Source organism: Chrysochloris asiatica, unplaced genomic scaffold (genome assembly GCF_000296735.1).
Source record: "Chrysochloris asiatica unplaced genomic scaffold, ChrAsi1.0 scaffold00085, whole genome shotgun sequence".
Taxonomy (NCBI): Eukaryota; Metazoa; Chordata; class Mammalia; order Afrosoricida; family Chrysochloridae; genus Chrysochloris; species Chrysochloris asiatica.
The window spans coordinates 6,591,344-6,603,948 of record NW_006408603.1 but is presented as its reverse complement, the minus strand read 5'-3'; the positions used below and the strand labels follow the sequence as shown (position 1 = coordinate 6,603,948).

General features: G+C 38.0%; 2 pseudogenes; both read right to left on the bottom strand.

The window, feature by feature from the left end:
* Nucleotides 1-1,967: 1,967 nt before the first annotated feature.
* Nucleotides 1,968-2,375, bottom strand: LOC102841860 (annotated as a pseudogene).
* Nucleotides 2,376-10,098: 7,723 nt separating this feature from the next.
* LOC102811245 lies at nucleotides 10,099-11,293 on the bottom strand (annotated as a pseudogene).
* Between the last annotated feature and the right edge of the window lie 1,312 nt (nucleotides 11,294-12,605).

Sequence of the window (12,605 nt, the reverse complement as noted above, 5' to 3'; positions counted from 1 at the left end):
AGCAGCAGAATGTCTCTGGGGTTTAACCAGTTCCCTAAGGGTTAAACAGTTCTTAAATTCTTCTCTGCTGTGGCTGGCTCGTTGGTGCTCTTGCCAGGGGGACTTTTTAATTTTTTAACGTATTATTGTGAACTTAGTGAAGGTTTACAGAGCAGATAATCCATTTTACAGTAAACAAACCATACACTTAACTTCACTAATGGTTGCAGTCTCCTCCATGTACCAACAATTAATAGCATTTACCTCTATTCACTTACACACTACATTCCTTCCTGTGTCTCCTGCCACCCTCACCCTTCTTTCTCTGCTAAACTCCTTTTTGTTGTATCTTGTCTGCCTTGTCACCTGTGTTAATATGTGTCTATGCTCTAATCCATGAATGGTTTTTCCTCCCTAGGCCCAGTAATCATCATAGATTGTTTCTTTTAGCAACAACCCTTTTAAAAAAAAAAAACTTTTTACAATATTGGTCTCTACAATGTTTGCCCATTAGTGATTGACTAATTTCACTCAGCATAATGTCCTCTAGGTTCAACCATGTTGTGAGGTGTTTCACAGATTCATCATTATTCTTCAGTGTTTTGTAATATCCTATTGTGTGTATGTAGGAGCTCTGGTAGCATAGTGGTTACAAATCAGGCTGCGAACCTTAAAGTCAGCGGTTCGAAACTACCAGCTGTTCCACAGGAGAAAGATGAGGCTTTCTGCTCCCGTAAAGATTTACAGCCTCAGAAACCCTGTACAGGGTCGCTATGAGTCGGTTCCTACTCCATGGCATATAACCACCACCGCCACCACCATTGTGTGTATATGTACCAGTTTATTTAGTCATTCTTACATTGATTTGCATTTAAGCTGCTCTTAATGTCTCTTGACTGGTACAGTTAATGCATTTACATTCAGTGTAATTATCAATAGATATAATTGTTACAATTTTTCTGTGCGATTTTTTTTTTTTTATGGTGCTGCTGGATTCTTTGTTCCACATAATTAACTATGCTGAGTTCATTTTGTTTGTGGGTTTTCTTGTCATTTTTATTTCTGTTGTGTTAATGTTTACTAAATCTTTCTGATTTCCCTCTTTTAGACATTTTCAGGTGTATTCTTTTTCTTTGAGGTTGCCCTGCAATTTATTAATTTTTTTTCCCTGCTTAAAACAGTGTGTTTTATCTTGAAACCTACCTGACTTCCTTGCCATTTGGAAGTTCTGTATCTAAACTATTCCCTCTTTTTGCCTTGCATTTGACTTCCTTATACATTGATATATCAGGTTCTCTATTTTCAGTCTTGTAGACCAGTTGCTCTGCGGGAGAAAGATGAGGGTTTCTGCTCCCGTAAAGATTCACAGCCTTGGAAACCCTGTTCAGGGTCACTATGGGTCAGAACCGACTCGACAGCACTTAACAAAATCAACAACACATTTGTTTACTTTAAATATGTCTATATTTGGATTGAGTTCTGGGTGTTGTTCTTATGAATGTTATTGGTTCTAAGTCCAAAGAACACCCTTTAGATTTTTTGCATAGTTGGTCTGATCATTTCAAATTCCTTTAATTTCTGCTTATCAGGAAATAACCTAATTTCATGCCATATTGAGGGACAGCTTTGTTGGGTATATTCTTGGTTGGCAATATTTTTCTTTCAGAGTTTTGTATATAACATTTCATTGCCTTCTTGCTTTCAGGGTTTCTGCTGTGAAATCAGAGCTTAGTCTTATTGGTAACCCCTTTGTAGTTAACTTTTTTTTTTCAATAAGCACAAACACATTTATTTACTAATCAAAGGGATGATCCTAATTAAACCAACACTTTGAAACAATTGCATGTAAATGTCTGTGAGAGAAATAATTGAACACAGTAATGAAAAAAAACAAAACAAAACAAAACAAAGCAGTGTGGAGATTTGCTCATTGAACTGAGCTTGTTCATTCTCACAGTTAATTTCTATTCCAAGTAAAGATGGAATTTTTATTCTACATTTTCGTAGGCCCAAGTACAGGTGACATTGCTCATAACACATTCCACAATTAGTTTCCCATTTTCCAGTTTTCATGTTATCGTGCTTTCCTTCCCATCCCATTCCAATTGTTGAACCAAAGCACCGTCTGTAAAGTTGCAGACAGTCTGAGTTTTTCTGCCATCAGCTGTAGTTTCTTCAAACTTTTCTCCCAGGTTACAAGAAAACTGTGTTGTTTTCAAAGTGCTTTCAGTTTTGATGGTGAGGGTTTTGCCATCAGTAGTGATGATACAATCAGGTTTGGCCATTGCACCCATTTTTCGCAGAGCCATGCCTACTTCTATTTCCTTCATGAATTCATCAAAGCCTTTGCTGTCTACCAGATGCCATCTTCCTACCAGATGCTGAATGGTAGCCATGGTGGGTGCTGACAGGTGGATGTGCAGAGCAATCTGAGAGGGTCTGGCAGGAGAGCTTGGCCTTGTAGTTAACTTTTAACTACAAAATCCTGAGCTATTTTCAGGATTCTTTTCTTGACTTTGATTTTAGAAAGTTTGATTATGATATGTCTTGGTGATTTTCTTTTGGGATCTTTCCTATTTAGGGTTCGTTCACCTTCTAGTATGTTTATCTTCTATCTTTGATCATGTTAGGGAAGGGTTTTCCCAACAATTCTTCAACAATTTTCTCTGTGCTTGTCTGTTCTGGAATTCTGATCATCCATAAATTTCTCCTCTTCATGGTGTCCCACATAATTGTTAGGCTTTCTTCAGATTTTTTTTCATTCCCTTTTCCTGATTATTCTCCTAGTGTAGTAGTATCAATGTATTTCTCTTCAAGCTCACTAATTCAGGCTTCCATTGCTTTGCATCTACTCCTTTGCTCTTTCAATGTATTGTTTATTTCTGAGATCTTAGTATTATTAATCTTCTGGATTTCAAATTGCAGGTTTTGTATTTGTTCAAAATTTGTATTTATTTATTTTTTCTCCCCCCTTTTAGTTAACATCTTCCCCAATTACAGTGGTGACAATTGCAATTAATCCTGCAAACAATTATTTGCAACTGAGTCATAAAATCCTATTACCATCATACCCCACCCCTTTCACCAGATCCATCTGGGAAAGGGGGAAACTATTCATTGGGGAGTCTACCTTTCTCCCCCCCCCCATTCTGCAACTAAGCACATTCATGAACACTTGTAAGCCAGTCACTTCATGCCTTTGTAGCCCCCCATATATTTTATAGCCAATGTCTAAATATCTCATCCCTATCAACTCAGTGCACTTAGGAAACAAGGCTGTTTCTTGATATTAAGAATCCTTCCATTCGGTTGGAATTTTGAGTGACTGCATTCATAGGCAAAAGTCTAGTTCATGAAATTGCAGCAATTTGCACTTGTTCTCAGTATTAAACATCTTTAGTTTCCTAGATTCAAGTTCTGGTCAACTAGCCATCCAAACTTAGGTCAAATGGGTACTAGCTGCAAGTTTAGGTGTTCACCTGTGGGTGAACTCCTTGCACTTCAGACCAGCTGGCCATTTCACTCTCAGGGGCCTCAGGGGCTAGGTCAGCTCCCATGGACTTAGGAGTTCACACATCTTCCTATTTTTCAGAACAGCCAGCCATTCCTCTTTTCTCTCTCATCTCGAAGTCAGTGGGTGCCAATGGAACATGGCCAAACTCAGCCCATGTCTTCATTGTTACATTTCCCCAACATTCATTTCCCCAATGTTCACTCACTAGTAGACCCAGGTGGTCATCAGTGAGTATGCTGTACTGTTCCTGGGTTTCCTTTGAGTTTCAGTCCTAGAAGGCAGTTTCCCTTGATGGACTGACATTTCTTTTCTTGATGCCTCTAAAGCAAACAGCTTGCTTGATATTCAAACAGCCAAACAGTTTGCTTTATTTCTGCAGGTCTTTCTTTAAATAAGATTATTCTGTTCTCCCAGCAGTTCTGGATTGGTTTGCAAGTCTGTTCAAATGGGAATGTCCCAACTCAGAAGGTTCTGGGTGTGGCTCAGAATTACACCAAAGGCCCCATACTTTACAAATGCTTAACAAGAAATCGATTTCCCTGGGCAAATTCTATTTCCCCTTTCAGAAAATCCAGTCAGTTATAGGCTGAAGATGGGCTTATCAGCTTTCTGTCATCATAATTGTCAATATTCATTTCTATCACACCTAAATGTTTACTTTACAATGATTTTAGGCAGGGGAAATCAATATCCACAAGACAATCAAGCACATAAACAGTTTTTCCCCTCCTCTACGCATTCAACCTAAGTCTCAATCCATGTATCTACTCATAGAAAACAACTGTTTAAATCACTATTTACCTCTTCATCTTGTCTAGACGGGTCTGGTAAAAGAGATGGGGATAAGATTCTTACAATTCAATAGTAATTGTTATCATGACTAATTGACACTTCACAACTGTAAAGGCAGAAGTTTTGTAACAAAAATGGGGGGGGGGTTAATTAATCTTACAGTCTAGAAACAGAGAGCCCTAGGACCATGAAGGAGAAGAGCACAAGCAGAATATGCAACCCTATCCAGAGAAGCAGTGACACCACAGATGGAGGCAGGGATGAGGACATGGAGAGATGGAGCAGCTGAGGACTCTAAACTCATGGAAAGAGAGGAACTGAGTGCTGGAGGCCAGGAGGCTTGCAGAATGAACGTGTCCTTTGGTTGTTCAAATTATTATATATTCCTGAGTGTTTTTGTGTACATCCTCCCACCCCACTCCACCCTACCCCCCAAAAAACAAAACAAAAACAGGGAATGGAAGCAAATACTGTTGAATGGTGTAAAGCCGAGGTAAACAAATCATTATTTACCTCTATCCTCTTTAGCCCATGCATACTTCCCTAAGCCTTCCCCTATCTTCACTGTTCATCTGCCACCCTCACCCACATTGTGTATTGCCCTCCCCATCACCCTAGCTAACATGTGTCTACCATCTAGTCAGTGAGTTACTCTCCCATTCCTCCCACCCATGGTAACCATCAAAGGACGTTTCTTTTACAATGGTCTCATAATATATTTATTCTTTTCTGATTGACTAATTTCACTCAGCATAATTTCCTCCAGGTGCATCCATGTTCTGAGATGTTTTGCAGATTCACTGTTATTCTTCAAGGGTGCATAGTATCCCATTGTGTATATGTACCTAAAGGATGTTTTTTTTTTTTTTTAATCCATTCTCTCACACACACACAGATGGGCACAAAGGCTGTCTCCATCTTTTTGCTATTGTGAATAGAGCTACAATGAACAATGCTGTGCATATATCTACTCATGTTCTAGATGGTATTTCTTGTGGATATATAACAAGTAGAGGGATTACTGGGTCATAAGGTATTTCTATTTTGAACTTTCTGATAAGCACCATACTGTTTTCCAGAATGGTTGAAATATTTTACAGTCCCACCAGTAATGTAGGAGAGTCTCAGTCTCTTCACATCCTTGTCAGCATTTATTGTCCTCTGCTTTTTTGAACTTTGCTGTTAATGCTGGTGTGAGATGTTATCTCATTATTGTTTTGATTTGCATCTCTCTAATGGCTCACTATGGGTCAGAATTAACTCAATGGTACTTAACAACAACAACAATGGCTAATGATCATGAACATTTCTTCATATATTAATTGGCTGCCTGGTTGTCTTCCTTGGTGAAGTGTCTGTTCATGTCCTGTGCCCATTTTTTAATTGGTTTGTTGGTCTTTTTCTTGTAGAGGTATTGTAGTTTTCCATAATTTTAGATATTAGTTCCTTGTCTGATATGTCATTGCAAAATATTTTTTCCCAGTTGTTGGCTCCCTTTTAACTCTTTTGGTAAAATCTTTTGATGTACATATGCTTCTAATTTTTAGGAGGCCTCAGTCATCTATTTTTGTTTTCTACTGCTTGTGATTTTTTGTAATGTTTGACAGTGTATGTATGCCATGTTTAGAGCCCTTAAGTTTGTCCCTAGATTTTCATTGGTGATCTTTACAGTCCTAGGTTTTACATTTAGGTCTTTAATCCATGTTGAGTTTGTTTTTGTGCATGGTGTGAAATATGGATCTTGTTTCATTCGTTTGCAAAGGGATTTCCAGTTTTGCCAGCATTATTTGTTGACAGGCTATCTCTTCCCCATTTAATGTATTTTGGCCCTTTGTCAAAGATAAGTTGACTGTAGTGGAAGGGTTTACCCCTGGGTTCTCAATTTTGTTCCATTGATCTATGTATCTTTCATTGTACCAGTACCAGGCTGTTTTGACCACTGTGACTATGTATTAATTTTTGAAATCAGGGAATGAGAGACCTCCTACTTTGTTCTTCTTAAGCAGTGCTTGCTTATTCAAGGTCTCTTTCCTCTTCATATAAATTCATGATAATTTTTTCAATTTCTTTAAAGAATGATGTTGGAATCTGGATTGGGATTATGTTGTATCTGTAGATTGCTTTAGGTGGTACTGACATTTTCACAATGTTAAATCTTCCTGTTCATGAGTATGGTATATTCGTCCAGTTTTTTAAGTCTCTTTAGTAATAATGTTTTGTAGTTTTCTCTGTACAGGTCTTTTGTTTCTCTAGTTAGATTTCTTTCTAAGTATTCATCTTTTGGATGGCAATTGTATATGGTATTGTGTTCCTAATGTCCCTTTCAGAGCTGTCTTTATTAGTACAGAGGAATCCAACTAATTTTTGTATATTGATCTTATACCCTGCCATTTTGCTAAATACTTTAATGAGTTACAATAATGTTTTTTTTGTCTTTGGGATTTACTATGTAATAAGACCATATCATCTACAAATACATTATCTTTGCTTGTTAATTGTTGCTGTTGTTACATGCTGTTGAGTCAGTTCTGACTCATAGTGACCCTATATAGGGTTGACAAGAGGAGGCTGGTGAGTTTGAACCACCAACCTTGTGATTTAAACCAACTTTCTGGTCTAGTGCTTATCCTATAGCACCATACCAGGACTCCAACACAATATTGAATAGTAGTACTGATAAAGAGTACCCTTGGCTAGATCCTGTTCACAAAGGGAACACTTTCAGTGTCTTTCCATTGAGAGTAAGTATGGCTGTTGGATTTGTATGTTGTTGTTACTATGTGCTGTAGAGTCAGTTCTGACTCATAGCAACCCTGGACAGGGTTTCTGAGGCTATAAATCTTTACAAGAGCAGAAAGCCTCATCTTTCTACCATGGAACAGCTGGTAGTTTCGAACTGCTGACTGTGAGATTGGCAGCCCGATTTGTAACCATTACGCTACCAGAGCTCCTTTTGTATATACACTCTTAATTATGTTAAGGAATTCCCCTTCAATTTTTTGGTGCTTTTAACAGGCATGGATGTTGGATTTTGTCAAATTCCTTTTCTGCATTGATCAATATGATTGTGTGGTTCTTCTTTTCCTTTTTTTAAAAAAAATTTCCATGGTGGATTACTTTTCTAATATTTACTTTTAATGTACATGGTTGATTGCTTTTCTAATACAACCATTCTTGCATTTCTGGTAAGAATCCCACTTGGTCATGATGTATTATTTTTTTGATATGTTGTTGAGTTCTATTGGCTAGGATTTTGTAGAGAATTTTTGCATCTATGTTCATGAGGGATATTGGTCTATAATTTTTTTTTTTTTTTTTTTTTTAGTGAGACCTTTCCCTGGTTTTGGTATGAGGATTATGTTCACTTCATAAAATGTATTTGGAAATTTTCCATCTATATTAGTTTAGGTAGGTTGTGTTTTTCTAAAAATGATTTTCAAATTTGTTGGACCACAACTGTTCATTTCTTGTTGTTGTTAAGTGCTGTTGACTTGGTTCCAACCCATAGAAACCCTGTATAGGGTTTGGAGTTTCTGGTGAGCTTCAACTCCTGATTTGCAGTTCAAACCAACTTTGCAGTCCAGTGCATTAACCCACAGTGCCACACTGGGTTTCAACAACTCTATGTTGTTGTTTTTAAGTGCCGTTGAGTTGGTTCTGACCCATAGCAACCCTGTATAGGGTTTCTGAGGAGCAACAGGTGAATCACAATGACCTTGTGATTCAAACCAACTTTGCAGTTCAGTGCATTAACCCACAATGCCACACCAGGACGCTTCATAGTATTCTGTTATTATCCTTATTTCCATTAGTTCTGTTGTGGCGTCACCCACATGGTTTCTTATGTGTGTGATTTGTGTCTTCTCCTTTTCTTTTATTAGATTTGCAAATGGCTTGTCAATATTATTAATCCTTTCAAAGAACCAACTTCTTGTATTGTGGGTTCTATTGTTTTTCTGTTTCTATTTTATATATTTCTGCTCTAATCTTTATTATATCTTTCTTCTAGTGACTATAGGTTTATTTTGCTGATCTTTTTCTAATTGTTGGAGCTGTTATATTAATGTGTTGGTTTTGGTTCTTTCTTCTTTTTGTGTGTGTGTGTTTATTGCTATAAATTGCCCTTCTTGGCTCAACTTTTTCTGTGTCCCAAAGGTTTTGGAATGTTGTGTTTTCATTCTGATTTATTTTTAGGAATTTTTAAATTTAATTTTTCAGTTATTCTATTACCAGTAACAGAGAAAAGATTGAAGTTGCCAAGGACTTCATTCTTCTTGGATCAACTATCAGCACTCATGGAAGCAGCAGTCAAGAAATCAGAGGACGTATTACATTAGACAAATCTGCTCCACAAGATCTTTTTAAAGTGTTGAAGAGCAAACATGTCAGCTTGAGGACTAAGGTGCACCTGACCCAAGCTATGGTATTTTCAATAACCTCCTATGTATGTGAAAGCTGGACAGTGAATGAGGAAGACCGTAGAAGAATTGATGCTTTTGGAGGAGAATATTAAAAGTGTTATGGGCTGCCAAAAGAACCAACAGATCTGTGCTGGAAGAAGTGCAGCCAGAGTGCTCCTTGGAGGCCAGGATGGCCAAACTTCATCTCTCATACTTCGGACATGTTAGGAGGGACCAGTCGCTGGAGAAGGACATCATGTTTGTTAAGGTGGATGGCCAGAGAAAAAGAGGAAGACCTCCAGGGAGATAGACTGGCAAAGTGGCAGCATCAATGGGCTCAAGTGAGGAACAAGTGTGAGGTTGGCCCAGGACTGGGCAGTGATTTGTTCTGTTGTACATAGGGTCACTATGAGTCGGTACCGTCTTGATGGCACCTAAGAACAACAACAACAATTATCCAGTAGCTTTTTCCACACATTCAGTATATTTACTTAATTTTCTAGCAGACAATGTACACTTCTTCCTCCCCTCTTTTAAGTTAGTGAGATGATTTTCCAGTATAAATGATGATTTTCCAACATAAATGACTTATAAAGAAGCTTAATTAGGAATGGAATGACCAGCCAAAAAAAAACATTTTCACTAATTATATTTGTCGATTTTATTAATCCTTTCAAAGAACCAACTTGTTGTATTGTGGATTCTTTCTATTGTTTTTCTGTTTCTATTTAATTTATTTCTGCTCTAATCTTTATGTGAACTCTTCTTTGAATGTTTGGTAAAATTCACCAGTAAAGCCATCTGCACCTAGACTTTTTTTGTTGGGTGTTTTTGGATAATCTGATATATTTCTTCTTTTGTTACAGAGCTGTTCAAGTTTTCTGCTCTACTCTATATTAGTTTAGGTATATTTACTTAATTTTCTAGCAGACAATGTACACTTCTTCCTCCCCTCTTTTAAGTTAATGAGATGATTTTCCAGTATAAATGATGATTTTCTAACATAAATGACTTATAAAGAAGCTTAGTTAGGAATGGAATGACCAGCCAAGAAAAAACAAAAACAAATGTATCACTGATGCCTTTTAAAAAAACTAACATTTTCACTAATTATATTCAAACAAAACCACACACATGCAATGGTATTTGTATGCTACATGTTTTCAATATTTCTGGTGGGAAGGAAGGTGAGTAGTTGCTGTGGGTAATGGAAAATCAATCCAGGAGCTTTGCTGAGCTTCACATTGTTGTTGTTGTTAAGTGCCATCGAGTCGGTTCCGACCCATAGCGACCCTGTACAGGGTTTCCGAGGGTGTAAATCTTTACGGGAGTAGAAAGCCTCATCTTTCTCCCGCGGAGCAGCTGGTAGTTTCGAACCGCTGACATTAAGGTTCGCAGCCCGATTCGTAACCACTACGCTACCAGAGCTCCGAGCTTCACATTATCTAAGGTTATTTGGATCAAAGATTCTAGGATCTTCAAATCCTAGATTGTTATAGCTCCATCAATGCTGGTCATGCAGAATTTATGGAAATATTGCTTGTCCACCTTGTAAATAGATATGTGATGCTGTTCTGGTGCAGTATCTCTAAGGCTCTGCTGCATTCCTCAGTGATGGCCCGCTTATCCATGTTGTGGAAGTGCTCCACGATCAACATGTAGTACAGGATGCTCTGTTTGGGAATGTCATGTTTGGTGATGCCGTTCAAGCAGCCACAGTTGTGATAGCTAAAGAGCACAGGGCAGCAGTTGTGGCCAGCAGCCATGACGCTGTTGTCTGAGACAAATGATATACTCAGGAATGGTAGGAACTTGTCCTCAGAGTTGAAAACTGCACATTCTTTGAGATATTGGCAATGGACATAGTGCTGTTATGGCTTACCCAGGCCAGGCGACTGCTGCTGGAGAAGCTGACCCCATGCAACCACTCACCGCTACTGCTGCCACCAAACTCTGATATCAGTTGACCAAAAGGCATCTTGCTGCCCCATGATGTTCTTCTGGTTAGATTCTCATCCACTTCTTTAATGTAGGCAGAAAACACCCTGCAGTTGAAGTCACATGAGCCTGCTGCCAACAAAATGTTGTTGGGATGCCAGTTCAAGCCAAGGAGCATTGAGTGGATAGGCTTCTTTATGTGCTTGTGTACCCAACAATAATTTTCAGGCTCGAAGTAACAGACAGAGAAGAGCCATGTGCCACTTCCCATGGCAATTTTTTTCTCCAATGGGAACAACTTCACAAAAGTGGCTGCCTAATTAATTCTCAGGATCACCAGGGTGGGCTTCTAGACACCATCTTTCTGACTCCAGACATAATGGTCTGCCCTGTGATAATGCAGTTGCTCTTTTGTGCCCAATTGATACCTGTGATTATGTCCATTGTTTTACTTGAGTTCATGAGTTTTCACCCATTGGCTCCCGTTCTTCTTATAGATGTGGACTTCCTGATTATTGGGGCCAAGGGTGATCTGGGTTCGGTCCGTGTTCCAGGCATGGCAGGTGATTGATTTGAGTAAAAATTGATGCAAAGACATTAATCTTAGTGTTCTCAAAGGATAGAAAGCTGGGATCCAGGAGGTCGGATCTGGCTTGGAGCAGAGGATTTGTGGACTGTTGTCAGTTGACAGACAAAGGCTCTTGAAGGCACTGGTGGAGACCAGACGCCAGGAGGGGGTCTTACCCAGTAGCTTTTAAGCAAGGTATTATTCAGTTTCCATGTATTTGATTTTATTTCTTTGATCTTCCTATGTTTGATTTCTAATTTTATAGCATTGTGATCTGAGAAGATACTTTGTAGTATTTTGACGTTTTTGAATTTATCTAGAATTGTTTTGTGTCCTAACACATGGTCTATTCTGAAGAAAGTTCCATGCACACTGGAAAAGAATGTGTATTGAACTGTTGTCAGGTTGAATGTTTTGTACAAATCCATGAAATCAAGTTGATTGTGTTGAGTTTCTTTCTGGTTGTTCTGTACTTTTTCTAAAGTTGTGTATTAAAATCTCCCACTATTATTGTAGAATTGTGTATTTCTTCAGTTCTATTAAAGTTTAATTTATGCATTTTGAGGCCCTTTCATTGGGGACACAGATATTTATTATGGTTATGTGCTCTTGTTCTATTGACCCTTTAATCATGAGGTGATGTCCTTCTTTGTCTGTAAACTGATTTTTGCCTTAAAGTTAATTTTATCAGAGATTAATAGTGTCACTTCTGCTTGTTATTAATTGCAATTAGCTTGATATATTTTCCCGTCCTTTAATTTTTTATCTATTTTTATCTTTCTTTGTGTGTAAGGTGTGTCTCTTGTAAACAGCATATTGAAAGATTCTGTTTTCTTATCTGTTCTGCTACTCTGTGTCTCTTGACTGGTGCATTTAGTCCATTGACATTCAGTGTAATTATTAATAAGTGTGAGTTGATTGCAGTCATTTTGCTGTTGTTTTTTGTTGTTGTTGTGCTATTGGTTTCTTTGTTCTGCATACTTTCCTGTAGTGAGTTGATTTTTCTTGAGTCTTTTCTTTTCAATTTCTTCAGTTTTAATATTTATAGAATTTTCATGGATTTTCCTTGACTTGATTTGGTGTGAGGTTGTATTGTTTGAGGCTACCTGTCTTTTATTAATTTCACCTCCATTTTGAAACAGTTTTTTTGTGTCTTGAAATCTACCTGACTTCCTCACCCAAACTCTGTACCTCTACTTTCCCCTTCCTTCACTTTATAGTTGTCCTGCTCATAGACTGACATCCCAGATTCCTTATTTTCAGTCTTGTAGTTTTGTTCTATTCTGGGTGCTTCCATATCTGGCCTGAATTCTAGGAGGTGCTGCAGTGTATGTCCATCTTTGGTTGTGTGCTCTTGTTGGTTCTTCCCTTTAGTATATTTTGGAGAATTGACTTGGTTTTCACAAAGTCCTTT